The 25,015-nt window shown below is 39.4% G+C and overlaps 1 long non-coding RNA gene across 3 annotated transcripts; it reads left to right on the top strand.

The window, feature by feature from the left end:
- The first annotated feature begins 1,816 nt into the window (after positions 1 to 1,816).
- On the top strand, positions 1,817 to 25,011 carry LOC149312776 (uncharacterized). 3 transcript variants are annotated; one of them, XR_016281302.1, is made up of 4 exons: positions 1,817 to 1,839; positions 15,395 to 15,536; positions 24,450 to 24,545; positions 24,624 to 25,011. It is a non-coding gene; the product is annotated as an uncharacterized LOC149312776 (long non-coding RNA). The 3 variants fall into 3 exon arrangements; XR_016281303.1 differs by having other exon boundaries at positions 1,819 to 1,839; positions 15,392 to 15,536; XR_016281304.1 differs by lacking the exon at positions 1,817 to 1,839 and adding an exon at positions 12,839 to 12,926 and having other exon boundaries at positions 15,392 to 15,536.
- Positions 25,012 to 25,015: the final 4 nt, after the last annotated feature.

Genomic DNA, 25,015 nt, shown 5'->3' with positions numbered 1-25,015 from the left:
ATTTATGAAAAAAGAAGTGGAAATTAGTGTCAAAAAGACAAGAGCTAAAAGCGTCTAGCACAAGGCCCCTCTCTCGGAATCGCTTCAGCAATTCAGATTAAGTGGGAACCAGGGACATTTGAACCAGTTCAAATTGATTCATGATCCAATTTAAAAGGTAGTGGGAATGAGGCCTAGAAAGGGGGTGCCTTGGAGCAGTCACTGAGAAAGCTTTCCCTAGTGTTCCCACCAGTTGAACCTGTGAGGGTAATGGGACCAAGAGTAGGGCTTCCCCTGAAAATCTCTAGACAAGTTAAGACTCATATGGGAAAATATAGGCCTGTTACAGACTGCCAAAATAAAGCTGCTTCGGGTCTCTTTGGAGGTATGCTATTTAAATGATGCATGGGTCCTAAGAGTCCGGAGGTCGCACCAAAGCCACACTCCATTCCTAAGCACCGGAGTGCAGCTTTTGGTGCAGGTTCCAGATACTTAGGATGCATGCATCATTTAAATAGCATACCTCCAAAGAGACCCGAAGCAGCTTTATTTTGGCAGTCTGTAACAGGCCATAGTCATTCAGATAGCCTAGATCCCAACTGTATATGGCTTTATGGGTCACAACCATCACTCTGCTTTGTGTCCAAAAACAGGCTGTGAACCAGCAACACTTTTTTAGCAGGTGAGTTATATGCCTTTTGTAACCAATTGTGGTCAAGATGCCCATAAGATGTGGTTCCATGATGAGCCTTGAACTTATGCATTCCCCTTTTCCTTCCTCCTTTGCACAGTAAGAGTAGAACAGTATAAAGTTTCTGTACATGGTTTTTGGCAAATCAAAATTTCATCACTTGTCTGAATAAAGGAAAGTGGAAAATCATGTTTCATTTACAAAGCAGGATATCAAACCAAAATTTGATACTGGCTTAATATCCTTAACCAAGATTGTCATATCTGAATATAGCCTGAAAATGAACAACAGCTTCTAGGGCTGGGGTGGTTCTGCCATCCCCATAACCCCACAAGGCCTCACCTATTCCATAAAAACTACGTTTGTTCTCTAGACCACTCCTCCATGCTCTGAACCCTGGGGAAAAAAACCCTGATGAGTCCGAAAATAGGCAATTGTGCCCCTCAGAAGCCCCCACAGAGCAAGATGGGTTCCTCTAGATTCGTTTTAGGCTAGCCGAGGCCTTTTGTAAAATGAAAACTGAACCAAACCTCTTAAATGCTTTTCAGTGATGTGCTCTTGGGGAAAAAAAAACTTTGTAGAATTTATAAATATGTGTTTAAATAATTTTTAGATTATTTTAGAAATTCAATGCCCTGAATTTCAGACATTTCATGGGGAATATAGCAAGCCATGGATCAAACACTCCTTTATCTGTGCTTAGTGGTAGTTTAACATTTCCTAAATCAAAGAGAAGAAAAAGCTATTTCATTATTTTCCTGATTACAGCCGCAGTGGTGGGGACTGAAAGAGCTAGTAAGTCAGCTGTTTGGCCTACTACCAAAATAATGTCCCTTTGCCCCCGTTGCAGGAGGGCTTCCTTCTTTAAATGAATCTTCTTACCACCAGAAATTTTTCATATGTGCTGAGTGTGTAAGTACTGCAATCTACCGCAGCTGGGTTTTTAAAAAAATTTCACATATGGCCCCACATTTGTTTCGCACAATGTTATGCCTTGCCTTTTGGAGCATTGCTACTGTTGGCATGTGCACCCTCTGGCATATGAGGAAACTAAAGGTGACAGCTGCATGGTGCTTGAATGACATACAGGGACTCAGTTTCTGAAATTGTAGCAAAAGAGCTTAGGGATAAAATCACTTTCCATATTGGGAACAGGAGCTGAGAGTGGGGTGAGTAGGTGGAAGAATATATAAAGAGCATTAAATTAGTTCTAGTCCAATTAGAATTAGCTGAACTTTTATGATTAATTGGACTTCCAAAAGTGTTTGCATTGAGTAGACTGTATAGCATTTACGTCACTTGGTTACAAATGAAGACCGTTCTTTTTTGAGTAGTGGAAAGGATACAAGGGTACTGTTGATACCTGAAAAGACTGCTTGATATCAGAGGGTAAATACCTTCCAAATGTCTCAATGTGGCAGGGAAAGTCCCTATTAATCCTTTGTTGTCCCACCTTTTCAGCTACTTTTAAAAGGTGTCATTTTCTCTCATCTCCTCCCACTTTCTCCTTTCTTCCTTGCCTACTTCTGTTGCTGCAAGCTGAAGTCTAAACGCAAAAGTAGCTTGTACTGAATTAACTCAGGAAGGAAGGGGCAGAATCTTGTCTTTCTCACTGGCTCAGGCAAAATCAAAGTGCTGCAACCTCTCCTGCATGTTTTTCCTCATTAATAACTTTTACCATTTTGACCAGTTAATTGGCCACATATAGCCTGGTTTTTTTTAATCTGTAAAACATAGTAGATTATGATACTGGGCAATTAATGTGCTTCAGGTCAGTGTGGATGTTGTATAAAATAAGCCAAGCAAATACAGTTAGGGTATGATAAATCTTTCCTTCGCTTTGAAATAAATATCTGAAAAGCCAAGGTATTTTTTTAATAAAATGACATGGCATCCTGATGGTGTTTTATATACATGTAAGTTGTCTTAGGCATAAGGTTGGGTTTATTTGTTTTTTAGCCATGGTGTATTCATTTCACACTTGTGTATGCAGAGTTTCATAAGTGTAACTGTTGTACATGTACTTGTACATTTTTGGTTGGTGCACTATTAGTCATCAATGCCTTCAGTGTACCATTAGTTTTTCTGAGACTGCAGAAATAGCAAGTACAATACGTTTGTAGATAAGCAATTGGTTGTGCCATGTTGGTATTCAATGGAAGGGTGGTATAACTTAACCAGCATGTAACTATTCAGGGGTAGCCGAATATGACAAAATCCAAAATCCACAGAAGAGTGATACATTTATTGGCCAATCAAAATGCAGAAAACACATCACACAGGCTTTTGAAGCTTCACTGGCTTCTTCATCAGACAAAGATGTTAAAAATCATGCAGGAGAAAAAATGCGACAATGTTAGAGTCACAGGCTTTCATTTTGTCTCAGATGTTATTTCTGTTGTCAGTTAAGATGGTTAGATAGATATCAATGTAGGCAGAGGCCACTACAACTTCTTGGATGTATGAAGACCAGGGGAAAGGGGAAAGAAAGGTAATACATTTTTAATGCCATTAGCAACAGAAAAAGAACTTCTCTCAAGATCCAAGGTGCCTCTTTCTTGTGCCTCTCTTAGGTAGAGAACATTGGATTTCTCAAGAAGACCATTTTGTCTGAGACACTATGCATCATATAGGATCTCAGCTATGTTATGAAAATGTTATTATTTTTGTAAGAAATAAGACATTGCTTTAGCTTTACCCATTTATCAGGGTAAATCATGTCAGGATTCCTTTTTAATTTTTCCAGATAATTGTTTAAAAACTGGGTTAAATCCACATTGTATCAAGCAATGGCAAAAGTCTACCCTTGCAATGGATTAGGAATGTATACAATCTATACCATCTACGGCACTTTATAAATTAAGCTAACAACAACAACAACAACAACAACAACACATGATAAAAGGTTCATGTTTGTGTACCAACTGGTGGAGTTGCCACCATATATTATAAAAATTAGAATATTCTTCCTGGGAATAGCTGAGCAACCCAGCCATAAAAGCCTCAGAGCTGACTCAGTCCAGTTGCTGAAAGCCATCTCTGATGTGGATCTTGCCAGAAGTTCCTGAAAACCTATGTGTCTTGTGGTTACTTACTGAAGATCTCAACATGGACTGTATTTGTTTTCATCATTTTTTTGCTTATTAGTGTCTTTGCTATGTTTGCATTTTAATTTCATATTACTCAATTTTGCCTTACCCTCGCTGATTTTTGGACTGATTTGCTCTCATGTAAGATGTGGTTATTTGACCTTAACTTGATGGCTCACCCTACTACAATAGAAATGGATAAGCTAATAAAACAGAAGCTCAGCATAGAAATGTTTCTCAAAATAGAAGCTCAGCATCACATGGCAATCTCTGGACTTTTTCACACGGGAGGCAAGCCTCATTAAAATGTGATTAAATTGTGGTAATAGAGCAATCGGGTAGAAGATTATCACACCTCTGCGCACTTCTCCCATTCGTGTCCCATGCATAAACTGTAATGTGTCATTAGGTAATAATGGAAACTTCCGCTATTATCCAATGATGCATCCATTACAGTTTATGCATGGGACATGGACAGGAGAAACATACAGGAGTATGATAATCTTCCCCTCGATCATGCTATTGCCATGATTTGATCACATTTTGATGACTCTTCCCTCCTCCGTGTGAAAGAGCCCTTTATTTCAACAAAGAGGGAAATTAAATTTGTTGCATTATTTGAAAATGGGTCCATTGAAGTGAACTGGTTTTGTTAGTTTGTGGGTGGAAGCAGATGAAAGCCTTTCATAACTGGATGGAAAAATGCATTCTAAAATCTTAGTCTTTGTCCAGTACGTCCATTCTTGGAGCAATTGGTTCAGCACCAAAACCCAAATTACTGTTTCACAGGGTGGAAGTGGGGTATCTAATTAAATAAGGACTCAGGGTCAACTAACACTCTTGAATTGTTTCTCAAATTTCAGCAGGGATACAACCTGTTCAATGTGAACTCTTCATTTTTCCTAAGTATGCTCCCTAGCCTCCCTCATACATTGCTAAGAGTATTGGAAGCCTTGCAGAGGCCTGTGGGGTTTGAACAGTTGGGAGAGAGATAGGTGCACACTTCTCTGCACATGAATGATCTAAGAAGCAGACAGCACAAGGGCAAGTCAAGTCCAGGCAGTGTTCATCAAAACTATTGACTCAAATTTTTTTGTCAGTTTCAAGCGTTCACACCCTGAGGTTTGGCTGGTTCTTTTTTGTTTCATCCACCACTGCCCTCTTCTCCCAGGTTATGCCCACCCTCCACCTGTTCTTTCTTTAAAGCACATGTCAAAGAGCTGAAAGACATGATCAGTGTTTCCTTTAATTTATTTACCTGCACATGTTACGCCAAAATTTCTTCCTTTGGCAAATGCCCTTCCACCTGGCATGAATGAACCTAATTAATTGAACAAAAAAAAAAAAAGAGGAGGGGGGCAGTATAGATCTCCTCTTATGGCATAGTAGCTATGAAATATCTAAACTGTGTAGACTCTTGTGAGAAATGTTTTTCTTCAGTAATGGACATTTGATTTCACCTCTCTGCCACTTGGCCCCTTTCTCTTCTGTATTGCTGGTGCAGCCATGTAAAGGCTGTGCCAGCAATACCCACGGCAAAAGGAGCTCCCTTTCAGAGCTCCTTCCGGCGCCGCTGAAAGGGCACCACAAGCACCCTGCAGCAGTGCCAGGATGTCATGCCTGTACTGCACTGTTTGGCTGCAGCGTGGCTGTAATGTCGTAATGGTGGCGCCCATGTAGACAGGGCACCGCCATTTTGATGCTGCAGTTACGTGCTAGGGTTGTGGGGCATCTGTAAAGGATGCCCCGAGGCAACCCTAGCATGTATCCAGGCTGGTCTGGATACCGCCATTAGCATGTCTTCATGCTCATTTGCACACTCCTCTGGATCAGAAACAGTTCTGGTCAGACTTGGAGATATGGTTTGGTAACACGGTTGGTTCCAACCTCTGATTTCAAGTTTTGACCATCCTAGGAAATGGGATATTGTTGATCTGGCAAGCCTCTGTCTTCACTACTGTACTTTGAAAGTGTTAACTACCTCTTGGTGCTCTAACTTCTTTGACTTGTCTCCTCTAGAAGATCACTTTCAGGTCCTCTTAATGATGTCTCCTCTTGGAAAAATAACAATTATTGCTGTTGAGACGTCTTATCAACACATTCCTTTATTAAAAACAGATAATAAAACATGGCTAAAAGTTTCACAAAAGTCTTAATCTCCTTTTAGCTTATCTTATTCGTCCAGTTCAGACTGGCCTACTTCATAATGGAGTGGCTAATATTAAACATGATACATTGTGTTCAAGGAATTCAGTTGAAGCCATTCAACTAAACTTTGATTCTGAGAGACCTTTGATCTAGTTAAAATTGGAATCTTATTTCAGATATTAGGTAGAGCTGATCTTGGTTCACAGCAAGGTATAAGAAAATGAAGTTTGTGCTCACCCTGGATTCAGAGTACCATGTCTGTTCCAATCTTATCCATTAGAGCTGTGCATGAGGTTGATGATTGTCTTCTAGAGTATAACTGTAACAAAGTGCAGAAGTCTACTCAGTTCGTTCAAAGAATTCTACATTTATTTCTTGCATTTCTGTTTTCTGAAGGGATTGATTTGTCCTATATGAACTTTCCCTCCCCCATCTTATTTTCACAACAAACTTGTGATGTAGGTTGTACAGAGAGGATCATTCAATGAGATTCATGGGCAAATGGGGATTTGGATCTGTGTTTTCATAGTTCAGTGTTCCAACCATTATACCACATATATTATATTTGTAACAGTATCGTATTTTTGGGTCAATTCTCAAATTCTCTATACCTACATCCAAGCCCAATGTACTGTAGTTACTGCATTTAAGTTGGTAGTGTTTCCTTCTTATGTATACTGTTTTATATTAGGCCTTTATTGTTGGAATTGTGAAAAATAGTCATGTATCTCACAGGTAATTAGTATTTGCAACCAGATGAGCAGTAACCAGTCCCACTCTACATCCCACAGACACAGAGTCTAACAACGAAATAAAGCAGGCATAGTCTTCTTGGGTAAAACAGGAGGTTTCATAACATCCTATGGTGAGAGGCTTTGTAACAGGTACTTTTCAGATATGGAGAAGAGAGAGAAAGAACTGCTAAAGCAGTGTCAAACTGGATTTTTTCTGCAGCGCAGATTCCTCATAAGTGATGCAGGAGGTATGTGGCTAAGACCAATAAACAGTAAATTACATGAATACATGTTATGCCTGAACTCTTACAGAGAGATGCGAACTAGCAGCCACTGAATATAGGCATGAGAATGTTGCTAACATTAATTGGTGCATACAACACCCAGTATTCCCAGCAGTCTCCCATCCAAGTACTAATCAGGCCAGACCCTGCTTAGCTTCAGATGAGACTGGACATGTGCAGGTGATATGGCTGTAAATTTTATTGATGGTGATGAGCTCAAATTAGAAATCGTTAGTAAACTTAATGATGTCCTTGATTGCTTTTGCATCTACCACCTGAAAGCTTCTTATTCCATAAATAAGAGAACAAAGCCTTTTAATCATATTTTCATTCTAAATTATGCTTGTTATCATGAGTTAAAGGACACCATTTTTAGGTGCTACAGAAATAAATGACAGAGGGAACAAGAGGAGTAAGAGAGAGCAGAACTCTTAAACAAGGACATAATAAACTTCCCCAGGAAAGACAAGCATTGCTGTAATGGTAAAACAAGTGGTTGCTGGTTTCATTCTGAGGTTCATTAATATGAATCTAAGATATGCAGGAAGTTAATTGCTAATGAAAATTAAAGCAAGGTAATGGAAAAGATAAATACAAAACAGGTGTCAAAATGCTGGCATAAATTACGAAGATGTGCATCAGCAAGGTCAATGGATATTGTGCAAAACCCTCAGGGAGTGTCAGCTCAGGGGAAACAGCTGAGGCATAAATTTGCTGTATGTTTGTTGAACATAAATGGAAAAAAGAAAATATGGAAGAGGTCCTGGGGAGAGATAAGGAGACCAAGTGAAGAAATTGGTGACCTGACAGGCAAATTTCTGTTCCCATTTAAATGCTGGAAGACGCCATAAGGAAATGGATTCTGTTCTGTGACTCTCCTGATAGACAGCTCAGAATAGGGCAAACTACTGGTGGATCCAGATAATTACATCTTGTTGTTGGCCCTAAAGCAGACACTACTGTAGCAGATATTGACATGATGGAGGGCAACTCATATGTATAAGATAGGAACTTGCTGACTTTGAGGATCAACAAGGGAGGCTGTCAAGAAACTCAGCTTGGAAGATTTTTATTTTTCAGGCATTAGTGTAAGGGATGCTAGGTAAAAATAGGAGAATAGAATGAGAAGAAAGCTGTGGATTCTTTTAAGGTAAAAAAAGGAGGAGGAATATGAATTCTATAAAAATCAGTTAGCATGAAAGAAGCTCTTGAACATTCATGGGAGGTGAGGTAAGGCTTTATGAGTAAGCAATAACAGAAAATTTAAAAGTGGAAAAAGTTAAAAGTATTTTTTTAAAAAAATGTTATGGTGGCAAGAAATGTACAAAAGCATGATAACTTCTGCCTTGTTCCTTTTTGTTATATATGGAGATTATAATAGATATAAACATAGTGGCTAGATTGGTGCTGGCACAAAAATGGAAAGATAAACATATGCCGAGCATGGACGACTGGTTTTTGAAGGTACTAGAAATGAGAAACATGGATCAACTAACAGCTCTTTAGAACAATAAAGACACTGAGCAGTCAGAGGAAGAATGGTCTCCTATTCAAGAAATATATAACCAAAAATGGGGAAAAGGTAGAGAAAGCAGTAACTAATTTAGAAATAAATAAATAAATAAATAAATTCTTAGACCTGGGGATCCTACTCATAAAGGAAAGAGAGCGAACAGTTGTACGAAGACTTTATCAAGCTTGCTAGTTTGTTATGGATAGAGAATAAGTCAGGTAATATTGGTTTGTATAAAATCAACTATTGTGATGACCTAAGGAAGTAATTATTGGATATATAACAAGGATTTATGATTTGCTAGGCTTTGGAAACTTTTTGTTTCTCTATTGAATTTCTGAGTCCAAAGGGGCCAGATGATGTGTTTAGGTATAAGAATGTCAATAAGATAATCCTTGTTTCCTTTCATATATATTTTGTGTTGAAGCAAATGTTTTATAGTTATGTAATAATTTAAAAAAAATAAAGTTTTAAAAAAATAGATATAAACATAGACCCATAGACACACACACCCCTCCAGCACAACATGGATCCCTATGGAAATACATCATTGCATTTGTAACAACATAGTTATGTTAGGGACTTTACATGATTGATAAACCTGGGTAATTGATACATTTCTAGTAATTGCCACTATCAACTGCTGTCTTTTTTTAAAAAACAACAATATCAACAGCAACACCTGTTTAATTAATTGTATATTTGCTTTTTTCACAATCAACTTACACATCTATATTGTGCTAGAGGTATTTATACTTGTCTATTACTTCCATGTGCAATGGGAAGATGCCAGGTAGAAGCTGTCATGTTTTTGTGCATTTCTTACCAGTTTTTGTTGCCTGTTTAATTAAGTGTATGCTATTTTTTCTCTTCCTTGGATGGATTTCTTTCCATAGTGAGCACTATGAGTGTGTCACGGAGGCTGAGAATAATGTCCTAGGAAGTTTGAATCCTGTTAAGAGCATAGACTCCCAGCATATTCACATGGGGCAGAATGATCAAAGCAGAGATAGGACTATACATCTATCCTCTTCATGGAATAACAGCCATATCAGCACAAAACAACTGATAATGAGTGTGGTGGAGACGTGGCAAGTGAAGGTAGCAGGCAGCAGCAGCACAAGGAGATGACACTGGTGGAGGATTTAGCTAATTTAGCTGTTGCTAATACATAAAGCACAGATGTGGCACTGTTAAGCTGCTTCTGATTATCTTTTCCCTTATAAACCCTCTGATGAGACAATCCATAATAAACCAAGAGGTAGTGCTGAAAGACAAGACATCCAGGTCAGATGGCATCCACCAACTACAGGGAAGAGCAAAGGACAAATATAAATAGCCCTGTATCTAACGATGCAATTGGTATCAATCCAAAAGAATATTCAGTTGCTGCAATGCTCAGCTGTTGATGGAAGGTCCAAAGCTACATAGTGCATATAATGGGAACAGAAAAGATGGGAAGATTGAAATTGTGGAAGGAAGGACATATAAGCATCGCACTGTGAACATGCTAAAGGTGATTAGAAAGGGTCATATAATTATTAAGTGTTTTACTTTGGAAATAACTATCTAAGAGGAAACAGGGTTACATTAATAGTGAGGTGGGATGTAACGAAAGCAGTCAGGGAAGGGCAGGGATACTGAATCATCTCAAAACACTTGATAAAAATAAGTTACCAGGAGTAGAGAATAGAAATAAAGCTGTTTCAAAGTAGATACAGAATCTGAGAAAGACAGTTTGAAAATTAAATAAAGAAACATTAGAAATTTAAAATAAGCAGAAGATACCATATTATTAGCAGAAAAGAGCAAACACATGGAACAACTCTTGAAGAAAGTTTTGGAAAACAGTGAAAAATCACGATCACAATCTGAATACTGTAGTAAGTACAGACAAAAATAATGACCACAGAAGATTTGCATAACTATAACGTAGATGATGGAAGCATCAAATTGTTAAAGATTTTCTGTATCTTGACTCAGTCATAAATCAAAACTGAGGACTGCAGTCAAAAAGGTGAAGACTAACTAGATTACTGCACTACACTCTTATAGCACTGCTATTCCACTTCAACTTCTCTGGCTGCTTCCTGTTGCATTCTGGGATTTGCAGTTTAGGGAGGGGCATTTAGAATTCTCAGTCATTCTGAACTACAAGCCTTAGAATACAGCAGGAGGCAGCCAGATGTGTAAAAGTGGAATAGCAGCATTATAAGAGTGTAGTACAGTAATGTGGAAAGACTGAGAAAGAATTAGATAGGATCTTCAAGTGTAAAGAGATGCCACTGAATACATTTCTTTATCCACGGACTTTCCATCCACGGATTCCAGCATCCGCGGAAGGCAAGCCTGCATGGGCGTGGCAGGAGGAAAAGGAGGGAGGAGGAGGAAGAGGTGGTAGTGGCAGTGGGGAAAAGAGGAGGAAAAGGAAGAAGGGGGAGGAGAAGAAGGAGGAGGAGGCAGTGGTCGGGAAAAGGAGGAGGAAGAGGTGGAGGTCCTGGTGGCTGGGAACAGGAGGAAGGAGGAGGAAGAGGTGGCAGCAGTGGCAGGAGGAGGAGGAGGAAGGGAGAGGAGGAAGAGCAGAGGCATTGGCAGTGAGAAGAGCCAGAGGAGAAGCAAGAAGATGCAGCTCCACGCCGCTTGCCATGATGAGAGCGGCAAGGCAGGCTTTGGGCAGCCAGGACAGTAAAGTCCCATTGTCCCCAATGGTGGTGCAGCCACAAGGCCACACCACCTTTGAGGACAATGGGGCTTGAGCATCCAAGGATTTTGGTTTTCACAGGGCGATCCACAATGTATCCCCCACACATACTGAGGGCCGACTGTGTCAAAGTCAGGACAATCTATATTTTAGTATTCTTTGTATAGGCGTGAAAGCTGCATAGTGAAGAAAGCCAATAGGGGATGGCAGAATCAGCTCATGTGGAATCTGGTGCTGGATGAGAGTTCTGCCAATACCATGGGCTGCCAAAAATATTAATAAATAGTTTTGAGAGCAAATCAAGCCTGAAATTTCACTACAAGCCAAAATGACTGAACTGAGGCTATTGTACTATGGACATACAATGAGACTTGGTAAAGTGGAAGGCAGTAGGAAAAGAGGAAGACTGCAATACATGCACTACATCTATTCAATCATGGAAGGCAAGAGCCTAAGTCTGCAAGACATGAGCACACTGTTAAGAACAATCTCATGGAGAGCTCTCTTACATAGAGTAGCCATAAGATGAAGCCAAATTGACAGTACAAAGCAGCAACAATGTTGTTGCTTCATTTCCACATCTGAGCTGCATTGATGAATTCAAAGCTAAGGAGTTCAATAAAAATATTTTTTTTCAAAAAGGAAAAAGAAAATAAGCAAGCACAACTGCTGTCAGATGGTGTGTTTTTCTACAGAGAAGTGGGCCAAGAATTAGAATTACCAGCAGGATCTCTCAGACCTTTGTGTTTGACCCTGCTTAGAGAGATGGAGCTCAATAACATGAACTTCCTCAGTGGGAGATATTGATTTACTGTTGCCAAACAAGCATATTTCCAATTTTGGTCTCACTGTAAAAAAAATATGATTCATTACAAAAGAAAAACTGGTTTCTTTTCACAACTTTCCTTGTACTTATGAGGAAAGATGTATGCAAAATTATTACACTCTACCTCTGAAGCTGATGAACTTTTCTCTTTATGCTCCTTTCCTTTTCCTTCTTCACCTAACAAATTATCATATGCCAACCTTCTCCTTCTGGGTTCCCTTCATATGCTTTGTACAGCAGCTCCCAGCATTCCTGACCATCAGCCCATTCCCATCATCTAATCAAAATACCTTTCTATTTCATATTATTTTAAAATGTGCTTTAATTACATTTAACTTGTGTTTTAAGATGTATTTTTAAAGAGAATTGTGATTTAATGGTAGTTTAACTTATGTATTAATTATTTTTAATTGTACTGTGTTTCAAAGTAATTGTAAGCCACCTTGAATCCCGTTCTGGGAGAAAGGTGAGACATTAATTAATTAATTAATTAATTGCCTGACTGACTAATTAAAATAACATAGACCTGTGCCTCCAAGTGTGGACTGATGGCAATTGAAGTCAAAAATATCTAGATGACGTATCCTGTGAACCTAGATATTGACTTCAGATTGCCATGGAATGAAAAGGAAGTTACCGAAAAACAAGAGGGCATTATGAACATGCTTGTGGAGAAACAGATGTAGAAAAAAAGGGAATGTTATGGATCAGGGCTTTATTAAAGTTGCCACACGAAAACAGATTCAAAGGTGATCGTGATGAAACAAATTTATGCAGCCATTGGTGCAAAAAGTAGGCTTATTGTCATTTAATGGATGCAACATGTTTTTACCTACAGAAAGCTCACTTCCCCATTCAGATGTAACCAAACCCTACAAGCTACCAGGTGGATTGACGTAGAAGCTTTCAAGTCTTCAAGCATACATTTATACTCTCACCCTGGAGTAAAGCTCAAGGCATGGTAAAAATTAGAATCCTTAAATAGTAAAAGGCAAAACAAATGGCTTTTTAATGCACAAACCCCAAACCCCTTCTTCTAGGATCTGTGAACATGAGCAAAGCAAAGGTCCAAGGTAAAATTACTTGTACATGCTTTTTCCAGCTAAGCTAAAAGACTTTTGCAAGAAAGCAAGTGCCATATTCATACTCCTATTATTGGAATTTTCTGCCAGGGCAAATAGTGGAGCGAACTCTACTAAAAGCAAAATAATTCCTTCCATGCCAACATACCATCCACTTTGGTGGTAGACTCACTACAGGGGGCAAATCCTAAAGTATGAATGGTGGGAACATGCCACAGAACCGCCACATAAGAAGTAAGCATGCTTATTAGGCACATATGGTTGTTTAGAAGGGAGGGAATGGAACATCTTGAAGGAAGGCATATCAAGCATTCTGGACTACTGAGCAGGTGTACTCCATACTACAAGATTTTGCTGTAGGCCCCATTTTCAACCCCATGTTTCCTCTTTTGATTGATTTGGAATGCTTTGTCACACCCTCATTGAAAGTCACATCTTGGAAAAGGTTTTTTTTTTACTACAACTCCCAAAATATGGCTATAATGACTGAAGTGGTACCTATTTATCTACTTGCGCTTTTACATGCTTTTGAGCCGCTAGATTTCCCAACTCTTGATGTACAATATCCTAAGCAAATGGTATGTAACAATAGGACAGCTTCATAGGGAAGTTAGGGAAGAAAACGTGGGCCAAGAAGATATGAAAATCTTTGATTCAAAGACAGACCTTTTGTCAATTATAAGAAATCTAAAATCCCTTCAAAATGAGAGAGACAACAACCATCAGCCCAATTGCCCAAAAAACTGTTTGACTTTGAGAAAGAAGTAGAAGTCTTGAGGCAGCTGAGGAAATTAGATTTTCTCCCAAGGGGCCTAAGATGTGATGAAGTAAGGTATACACTTTGTTCCTGTTTAGGAGTACTTATATTCTGTAAGGTAAAGAATCTCTTTAATTTCATCTCTGTGATGTTCTTTCACTTGAGCCAATATCAATGCTGTTAAATCACTGACCTCTAAAGGAAATGCTCTATATGGTATACTGACAAACAGATGAGGAGTGAATGCTAAATGTTTCCTGGAAAATGGAACTTTGCGGTATTAGCTGTTTCTGCTTGGTTCCCTGAAAGTTGTGAGAAAGGGTACATTTGGAAAGTTAATCTCCTGCTTTGTAGGACTGGATGCTCTACATCCTGCATTAGCAATATTCATAATTTCCGTTCTCTTCTTGTCTGTTTGTGGGAGCCTCTGTTCAAATGTAGTGGAGGGGTGAGGATGGAAATCCTATTTAATTGTAATTAAAGATTTCATGCTGCATGTTACAGATTTAATTAGTTTCTCTGGTTTCATATAAGGACGACTAACCCTTTCCCCACCCTGAAAAGTTTACATGGGCAGCATTTAGCATGAGACTTTAGAAGGAATGTTGGGTAGCTATTTTTAAACCTTTGAGTGTGGGGAAATAAGCTTAGCCACCCTCAAACAAGTGTCTCCAGATATTTTTCTGAATCTAAGCTCTTCTTGATTTGGAAATCTTTTTTTATTTATTTTGAAAGAGAAGCAGTCTCATTTAAAGCTGTGAACTTCTCAGTCCTAACTCTAGGCAATATTTGTTTGCAAGGCATTAGCTGTGTAGAGGAAATACTATAGCTGATATATAGTTGATATATAATGTTCCTAAAATAAAGAAATTCAGCAGTTCTATAAAATACTGAACTCTATTGGCCACCATGCTAATATTTCTTTATTAAAAATGTGGTGGTGTTGTTGTGTTCCTTCAAGTTATTTCCAAGTTAAGGTGATTTTAAAGTGAAAATGGGGTTTTCTGTGGCTGGGAGTGTGTAACTCACCCAAAGTCATCCAATGGATTTCCATGGCCAATTGGAGAATTGAACCCTGGTCTCCTGAGTCGTAATGCAGTGCTCAAGCCACTATACCATGCTGGCTGTGTACTGTGACATTAATCAACAACCCCTGAAGATACAGCAAAGGAAATAGAAATATATTTTAGAAAACCATGCGATGAGAAAGAAGAGATACTTTGTGAGGAAAGGGTACTGTATTTATGAATATCCAGTTGTGTTACTTTTGTTTCAGCAGAACAAAATGATGACAACCAATTTGGAAAGCTCTATAAGAGAAGTAGAAAAATCCACGAGAGACAGCATTGCATGGTGATTTGTGTACTGGACTGTGACCCTGGAGACCAGGGTTCAGTACTCCACTGAGCCATGGAAACCTGCTGGGTGACCTTGGGCTAATCACACACTTTCATTCTCAGAAACCTCCATGATAGGTTCATCCTAGGGGTGTCATAAGTTGGAAATGATCTGAAGTCACACAACAACTACAACAACAAGGGATACCAATGGATACTACCCATGATGCCTGCATTTTATTTCCATCAGCAGAAGAAATACTGGATGATTTCAAAAGATTGGTGCACTTTGGGGGAAGCTTTTCTTACCTTTTCTTCAGTTCAAATGACATCTGGGACTTTCCACTCAAGGCTGTAAAAGCAGAATTTTAACAGGATAAAAGCATCTTTGGCTGGTACGTATCACACAATGTTATGTCCTTCCTGCTGCTGCCTTGTATTCTATTTGTTACTGTAGTGCACCTTTTCACCGATGGGCAAAACCCATTAATAGACTTTCAGTCTCATTGCTATTCCATTACTGCCTTTGTGTGATAGATCCCATCCACTACAGTTCAGCTTTTCAGACAGTCACGCAGTGTGAGTGGGTGTGATTCTGCTCCTCTCCCACTCCCCTTCACAGCAATATCAGTGGCCAACAGCTTCCTGAAGCCAGCTGCTGTGTGCATAATTATACAGTAGCTGGTTTTGGAAGGCAGTCAGCAGCCATGATTATTCATTCCACCTTTCCTCCTAGAAAGTGATGTTCGGCAGTGCAGAAAACAGATCACACAACCATGGGTTGCCAAAGCGCTATTGTGGGGACAACTGTGATAAGAAATTATGCCAAAGCTATATGTTTCAGTTCTTAAACAAATACGATTGTGGTAGGACAGTGGGCTGGTGTGATAATGTCCCTAGCCAGTTTGCTGAGCATTGCGTCTACTTTATTATTCTTCCAGGAGGAAAACTGAGCTTTCAAACAAGTAACTATATCCAACTGATTAATCCTCTGTCTTCTGACACATTAAGCAATTACTTATGGTTTAAATTGAAATGAACATATATTTTACTGGAACCATGACAGACACTTTTCAGAGATATTTAAGAGAGGAAAAAATGATGGGTAGTTGACCTTTTTTTTAAGGATCTGTATTTTTAAAAAAAAAATCACAAAATTGATTGCACTGAAAGTAAAAAACAACAACAAAGAAACCCTAGAAAGAATTATCTGTCTTTGGAAATATTATGGGCTGGTAGAGAATGTATCCCCCCCTCAGAACCAATACACATTAGAGGAGAGCATGCAAGCTGAGAAACAGCTGGATACAGAGACGTGAGATTTGGTGTGGAAAAATAGCTGTTAATTATTCACATTGGTTTTAACTTTGTAAAAGAAAGGTGTATACTGAACTACAGATCAATTTCTGAGACTCAGGAAGGAGAAAACAGAAGACTGATATAAGACAAGCAATTGACCATAGGTGCACAAAGAAAAGGAAAAGAAGGGGGTAACATTATAGAAGGATTTAAGATGAAAATATTATACAAGTAATAAAAGAACAGAAAAAGAAAGAAGGGAAAAAAACTAGTGCTGACAATTAGAAAACTGTAGATAAGATGGCCATATTAGAACAAAAATTGTTGAGACTTGCAGGACAATGCTATGCTTTTCTATTCATAAGTCCTATTGAATTCAGGGGAGCCTAATTCACATGCACGTGTGCAAAGGATTGCAGCTTTAAATAAGGAGAAAGGAAAGATCTGAATATGAATATAAAAATAAAAAATTATGTAAAGGAAAGCATGGCATAGATGGCTACACTGAAGGATTGTAACTGCTAGCAATTTAGGTAATTTATACAATTAAATCTGTGAAAGAGGAAGATGGCAAGAACTGTATAAAAATCATAAACTTCCAGGAGGGAAAATGACAACATGGTACACAAAGAACTAATATTCAATTCAGTCTTAAGGTACAACTGTTCTTGTTAACTACCCTTGAATTGACCCCAACATGGTGACCCTGAGAATGAGGCATTTCCAAAACTCCCCATCCTTCACTGCTCTGCTTAGTTCTGCAGCTTCTTCAGCCCCATAACTTCCCTGATTGAGTCCTGCTAACTTGTTTACGGCCTTCCTCTCATTCTGTTGAAGTGGCTAAAGTATGACAGTCTTAGTGTCATCATCTTCGCTTCCAGGGAAAGTTAAGGTTTGATTTGTTCTAAAACCCATTTGTTTGTCTTTTTGGCCATCCATGTTATTCTCAGCATTCTTCTTCAGCACCACATCTTGATTGAGTTGATTTTCTTTTTATCTACTACTGTCCAGCTCACATCCAAACATGATGATGGGGAATACAGTGGCTTGGACGATTCTAACTTTAGTGTTCAGTTCTATATCTTTAGTATCTTCTCTAGTTCTTTCATAGCTGCCTTTCCTATTCCTAGTCCTTTTCTGATTTTTTTAACTGCAGTCTGTTTTGATCAATATTTGATCCAAGGTATGGGAATTCTTTGGCTATAGCAAAGCCTTTGACTGCATTGATCATGAAAAGCTATGCAGTGCACTTTAAGAAATGGGAGTGCCAGTACATCTGATAGTAATGATGTGATATCTATACTTAGGACAAGAAGCTACTGTGAGAACAGAATATGGAGAAACAAATGGTTACCAGCTGGCAAAGGGGTCAGGCAAGGCTGCATCCTATTATCATCCTAGTTGTTCAACTTGTATGCAGAAAAATATAATACAAAGGGTAAGGTTAGCCTGTGAAGGAGGAGGAGTGAAGACAGGAGGAAGGAATATCAGCAATCTAAGAATATGCAGATGACACAATACTACAGAAAACATCAGAGACTTGGAACAATTCTTAAGGAAATTAAAAAGGAAAGTACAAAGGCAAGCTTACTGCTGAACATAAAACAAAAATAATGACCATGGAGGATCTACATAAATTCAACCTACTGTATATAATCGTGTACAAGTCTAGAAATTTAGGTTAAAAATTTGACCCCAAAAACCTGTGTCAACTTATCCACAGGTCAGTGTAAGTACTGTTTCTTAACTCTTATTTTAAAGAAGGAACCATCTCCTGGTGAAAAGCAAGAGTATAATATGTGAAGCACTGACACCCTCTACTCTCTCATCCATCCAGTCTTAAGAGTAAGCACAGAGTTATGTCTGCTAGAATTCTGTATGTTCTTTGACGTTGTTTTCCTCTGCTTCATCCTTTAGATCCTTTGCTATATGCCCCTAAATTTTACCCTCGACTTATCCATGGGTAATAGCAAAACCCATAATTTTGGCCCCAAAACTTGCCCTTAACATATACATGAGGTGAATTTATAGTCGAGTATATATGGTAGATAATGAGGAAATAAAAATAAACGTGGGTTGGTGGATGATCACTTAGGTCATGTAGTCACTTGGTTCACCTGATAATTCCTGCAACAGAAAGGTAGCTTCCTTATTTATATTGACATCCAGAAAAAGTAGTGTTGTCTTTTGAGGGGGGTAATTTGAAGCTTGCGTGCACACATTTGCAAAGTCAACATTTTACCTTCCCCTTCTCTACATGCTTCACTTATAGAAGTGCAGATGAACAATCAGACGAAAGGAAAAACAAAGACTATTTGATTAAGCAAATATGCAAATATATTCATGCACTGTGGGAGTCATTCCTCCCTTCCCCACCCTGCAGCTGCTGCAGTTGTGTGACCAGAAATAAACTGATACAGAAAACAAGTGCACACAATAGAAACACCCCCTGGCTATGTGGCTATGCAATGGCGGTCCCGTGTGGCTTTCCAAACTGATTTCAGTTTGGATTAAAATGAATTGTGTGGCAGTAAAGGGGTCAGACTGGGACATGGATATTACACAGTGGAGCTGTGATACAGCCATCGTGTAGATTCAGACTGTTGTACTGTATTCTTAAGCTCCAATGCTAAGCCATTTAAAAATGCAGATTGATTATCTTACTGAGCTTTCCTTTGTACAGTGAAATTTCACCTTGGGACCCATTCGGGACTTGAAGTTCACTCTGAACTCAACCTCTGTATTCCATCCTCTGATGTTAGTGCTTTCAGAAGTACCCTCCTCAACCCACACATCTGTCCTAATTGCATTTCTTCTTTTTTTCTGTGAGTCTCAGTACCCAGAATGTATAAGTGAACCCACGCACAAACTGTAAGACCTCAATAAACTTTTCAGAGTTTCAAAGTATAAGCAGTAAAAAACTTTTTAAAACTTTTTGTTTTACTTTTGACGTTCTTCCAATAGCATATTTTCCCCTTCAGTGGGACTGGCTTTGAACTGGCTATGTGAATGTATACAGCCTACGTTTATGTATACATTGCTGTATACATCTGTTTGCCGCAGGAAAGAAGTGTGCACCTGAAAGGAGCTCTGTTTTGGAGCTCCTTTCTGCACCACAGATAGGGTGCCGCAAGTGCCATCCAGTGGCTCAGTGACGCCACACACATGCCAGTCTGTGTGGAGGCGGCGCATACATGACGCTATCATCACGCACTGTGTATGGACAGCGCGCCTTCAAAATGGTGCCATCCATATGAACTAGGGTTGGGGAGCGTGCGGTTGCTGCGTGCTCCCCAGCCCTAGTTTTGGCTTTAGGAGGGCGCTTCCGTGCTGTCTGTATCAAGCCTTATTAAACAGGCATGTTAACGAGAAAGAAAAACAGAAGATTAAGATAGACTATTCAACAAGAAAATTAAAGATAACAAAACCAACAAGTGTCCATATCTCACCACTGCTCTTAATGATTTGCAACTAACACAGAATGACAAAAAAAAAAAGTTATGGCTTGGTTTATATTAATTACCTCCTATAAGCACTGTAATTGAAAAATACTGATGAAGTACATAATAATAATAATAATGGATTGTACATTAGAGCTGTCAATGAGCATAGCAGAGCTCCCCTTTGCTCCTGTGAATCACACCGCCTTGTTAGGGACACAGTGCTTCACTTTTTCCCAGTCATTTTTGATGTCTAAATCTCTGGATGGATCCAAATAACATTTATTTCTGTAATAAATAATTAAATAAATAAAATTAGTTTGGGGGGGGGGGGCTTAAGTGCTATTCTTTTTTTGCAAAATATATTATTTATCTTGGAGTTTTAGAATATTTGAATCCCACTCTGAAAGTCAAACCAGACATTATGTTTAGCATCTTTTTTGCAAAGGTGTTTCTCAATTGGTGGAAGTTGTTTATCACAGTACATTATTTTCCTAACCAACATATATTTTGGATAGTGTCCTATGTTATGTGATTGGTCATTGGAAAATGAATACAGGATTGATTTACATGTTTGATGGCTAGGGCATAGGGTTCATACTACAGCTCTGAGGAAATCCCACTGTGGAAAGGGGGCAATCCCCTCATGAGTCATACTGACATGTTGACAATGCATTGGAAGTAATATCACATTAATTCCAATTTTGACCAATGTGTGGCCAAAACGATTTTGGGGGAAAGAGAAATTGTGAGTTACATACCAGGAGAAGTATGTAGAGAGATCTTGTGGCACCTCTGAGACTAACTAAAAGAAAGAAGTTGGCAACATGAGCTTTTGTAGATTAAAGTCTACTTCCTCAGATGCATTAGTCTCAAAGATGCTACAAGATTTCTCTACATACTGTTTTTACAGACTAACATGGCTATATCTTTGAATTATACCAGAAGGTATGCATCATATAAAATAAATGGATGGATGCATGAATATGTTAGTAATTAACTGCAGGAGAAATACATTAATTGCATTGTGGCATAGTGGTTTGAGTGCTGGACTATGACTCTAGAGACCAGGGTTTGATTCCCAACTCAGCCATGAAACCCACTGGATGATCTAGGGCAAGTCACATGCTCTCAGCCTCAGGAGAAGGAAATGGCAAACCTCTCTAAACAAATCTTGCCAAGAAAAACCCATGATAGGTTTACCTTGGAGTCACCATAATTTGGAAACAACTTGAAGACATGCAACGACAATAACAACTAGTCTTGATATACACTGGAATTTTGCTTGGAATAGAAAAATGTTGCAAAAGACATTTGTATACTTTTCATTTTTGTTATATTATGTTTGTGACAGTGGGGGCTGGTGTTTCTTTGGCGCGTTACAGACCGCCCAAAACGGGTGGTCTCGCGCCACTGCTGGTTGCTGCGTCCGGGAACCCCAGCAGCTAAACTGCCACTTCCGGTGCGCGACGTCCGGATGCTATGCGTCCATGACGTCAAAATGGCAGCGCCCATCTGTATGTGGCACCGCCATTTTGACATACTCATTACGCACGAGGGGCAAGGCGTACGCATGAGGGGCAGGAAGCGCCGCCCCTCGCGTGTAATGACGGCGCCCCATAGGGCCCGTCCGGAACGCGCCTTTGTCACATCCACTCCAGGTTTCAATCCAAACATTAAAGGAGCTATCCAAGGTGGCAAACCTTCTCTGCAGATAGGCTTTGTCACTTTGGATAGTTCCTTTAAAGGAATGAAATCCAAGACAGATTCACCACTTCACTGATGTGGAAGCCGCATACCACTACTGGTTTACGTTAGAATTGTAGGGCTCTTTTAGAGGCAGAAAGAGGAATAATATGAATAATTTAGTGCTCAGGAATGGCTGAGCCACCATGTTGAATTAAATCATCATATACCTCCCTTTCTTGTATGCTGTATTAAATGACTTCTTGTTCTGGTTGTTATGTTCCATAAATAGATATATTTGCAGATTTAAATACTTGATTTGTTCTATACCGATTTAGCATAGCATAACATAGCAAGACAGTTTTTCACCTCCTCTTACCTAACTTCACCTTACCTAATCTAACCTCACAATATCTTATTTTATTTTGCCTTGCACTTGTTCCACAGTTTCTATAGCAATGTATAGCAATAATCAATACCAAGCCGGTAGCATGCAATGTATGCTAAATAAACCCGGACTTGTTTACTCAGAAATAAAGCTCACTGGGATTAATAGGACTTGCTCCCAAACAAGTGGGTGTAGGATTACCATCTAATGGATTGCTACAGCATCCCTCCCTTCATTCTGAATGATAGCACAATGACATTGGAAGGCAAGCATTTTCATCCCAGGACTTTTGTTAAGAGATTAGCCAGAAATCTATTCAGCATATGGGCTCAAGAGAGGTTGACACCCTGTGAGAATCACTGCAAGGCAGTTCTTTTGGCTAAAAGATCATGCCTGGAAGGAAATTGTTTTCTGTAAATTCTGTATTTCAGACAAGAAATACAAAATGTCAACTTTTTTTTCTGAAATGCAGTAGTTACCATAGCTATGGGTAGTTACTATAGCAACTGAAAACCATAGTACTACGTCAGTTGTCAAAAAAACTCAGCACTTACTGTCCTGAATATTGTATTCCTTGAAATAATTTTTTGAGCCTTACGGGGATGGCAGGAGACTAAACGAAAGCACACTTCCTTTACAGTGTTTTTGTAAGAATAAAGTGCCAGTGATGGAACCTCAGCTGTTTCCTGTAAAAATAATAATAACAGATGCTCATAATAGAAATGAGAAAAACAGAATGGGACTGATTCCAAAAATAAAAATAAAAATGCAATTGCTTGTTATTTTATAGCACTGGGATCCTGAAGGACTAGGCGCCAATAAAAGGTGTCCATGCCCACACAAAGAGAGACACAACTATCTGTAACTATATATGAGGTTGGATTTCATGCTTAAATGAAATTTCGCTGGTGTAAGAATGACGCTGTCTGAATTCAAATAAGCATATTAATTCTAGGGCAGTGAATCCCAAGAAATTGACTTGCTGACATAATGCCCCCTTCTAAGTATTGTACCCACATTAATTAACCATAGGGTAAATTAGAACAATTTTCACTTTTGCAGCAGACTGTGCCTCCTTTGCTCCTATCTTTGTACATGAATAGACTGCTTATATTAGAGGCAGGCAACCTGGTGCTGCACAAAATCTTGGATTACATTTCCCATGATCCTTGATAATTTACCATAGTGGCTAGGGCTGATGGGAGTTGTTGCCCTTCCTGATCAGATTGCTGATGAACAAGAATCCTACATGCTCCATTTCTCTTTCATAGTATTTGTTCATCAAAACCTTTTCAGATGTTCTACTGGACATGATAGTGTTAGAGTGGAGGCTATAGGCAATATCACACAATATTGTTATAGCACTATTATTCCATTTTGACTATTATGCCAGCATCCTGTGGAATCCTGGGATTTGTAGTTTAAGAGAGGGGTATTTAGAATCTTTAGCCAGACAGTTCTTAGGCCTCATTAACCTACAAACCCCAGAATTCCACAGGATGCTGCCATAATAGTCAAAATGGAATAATAGTGCTATAACAATATTGTGTGATATTGAAGATTTTCACATCAGTGCTTACCCCATGGTAAAATGGTGGTAAAGCATCAGGGAAGTGCACATGTATGAGTAGTATATAGGGGTGGCTCCTGTCAAAAAGTGATTTATGACCCTTTGGCCCTGCCCCCTAGAATGATTTATGACCCTTTGGCCCCTCCCCTCCCCTAACCCCACCCCTTTGGCCATGCCCCTGACCCCACCCCTAGAATGATTTATGACCCTTTAGCCCCGCCCCTGGCCACACACCCCTAGAATGATTTATGACCCTTTGGCCCCGCCTTTAGCCCCTCCCTCAAGAAGGATGGATGACCTGTCAAACTGATGGGCGTGTCCTTACCCCGGAAATGCTAGGGCAGGACATCCGGGCCATGTGACAGACCCAATCAATGGGGGCGTGGTTCGACCCCTCCCCCTGCCCTCCCAGGGGTTCCCATTAGCCCCTTGAGGGGCACGTGATCCTCCTGTAAGACCCCACCTCACCACGCCCTGGCCAATGGTTTGGGCCCTACGAGAATCACGTGGTCTGCGCCAGCCAATAGAAGACGGGCAGCAGAGATCTCTAGGCCGTATCGATAAGCTGCCATTCTATGCATGCCCAGACACATTCTGCGAAGGCAGCATGGAGGTACCGAGCACTCCACAGCGTTTGGCTGGACCTTCTACAGCCAGGAGAATCAAAACCACAATGATAACATCCTGGCCCAACTACCGCGGGCCTGTGGGCTTTAGTGACCCTCCCGTACCCTTGAATATGGCTGAGATCTCACATTCTGACAAAGAGAATTGTGCACCACAAAATTCTAAGGGGCTTCATACTGTTTTGGACTCAAGAGAAGCCTGTCAGGCAGGTAAAAATCAAAATCCAAAAACTTTTTTTTTTAAATTGGGGCTTCATGGATGGAGATCAAAAGCAATAACGACTGTTTTTAAATTACAGAGGCCTGAAAGAAACAGTTGTCAAGCTGATGCAAAATATGTCGAAGGTCCTTGTAATATAAGTTTGCAGAAGCTCGTCTCTACAGGAGATGTACAGGTGTGTGAATCTATCTGAAGAATGGTAGTAAAAGCCTGTTGTATAGAACCACTAATTAAAAGTGTTTTTAATATTTAGGAATCTGTGGAGCACCCTACTACTGAACCTGCATACCTCAGAATGCGACGCATTTTAAGCATGGAAGCAACCCCTGTTCTGCCAAGCAAAAGATGGTGGACTATGAAAGCTATCTCTAGAAGCGTCATTTTTGTGATTATAAGAAAAATTGCCGATGCACAATTAGGAAAAAATTGTTCTGCTTGTGCATCTGCAGCACAGCAATCGCTAGAATGCCATTCCTGTATAAAAAAGGATAAAAAAATACTATCTAAATATGTGAGAGAGATATGCTGTAAAATCTGCTTTAAAAATTTAATACAACTGATCATTGCAGTATCCTACAGTTTAAATCATATGATCTTGACAAAAAAAGGTATTGATTCTATATTAAATACTGTTTTGATTTTAAG

Source organism: Sceloporus occidentalis, unplaced genomic scaffold (genome assembly GCF_023333645.1).
Source record: "Sceloporus occidentalis isolate IW3139 unplaced genomic scaffold, rSceOcc1.0.p SCAF_5, whole genome shotgun sequence".
Taxonomy (NCBI): Eukaryota; Metazoa; Chordata; class Lepidosauria; order Squamata; family Phrynosomatidae; genus Sceloporus; species Sceloporus occidentalis.
This window is presented reverse-complemented; position numbering and strand designations above follow the sequence as displayed.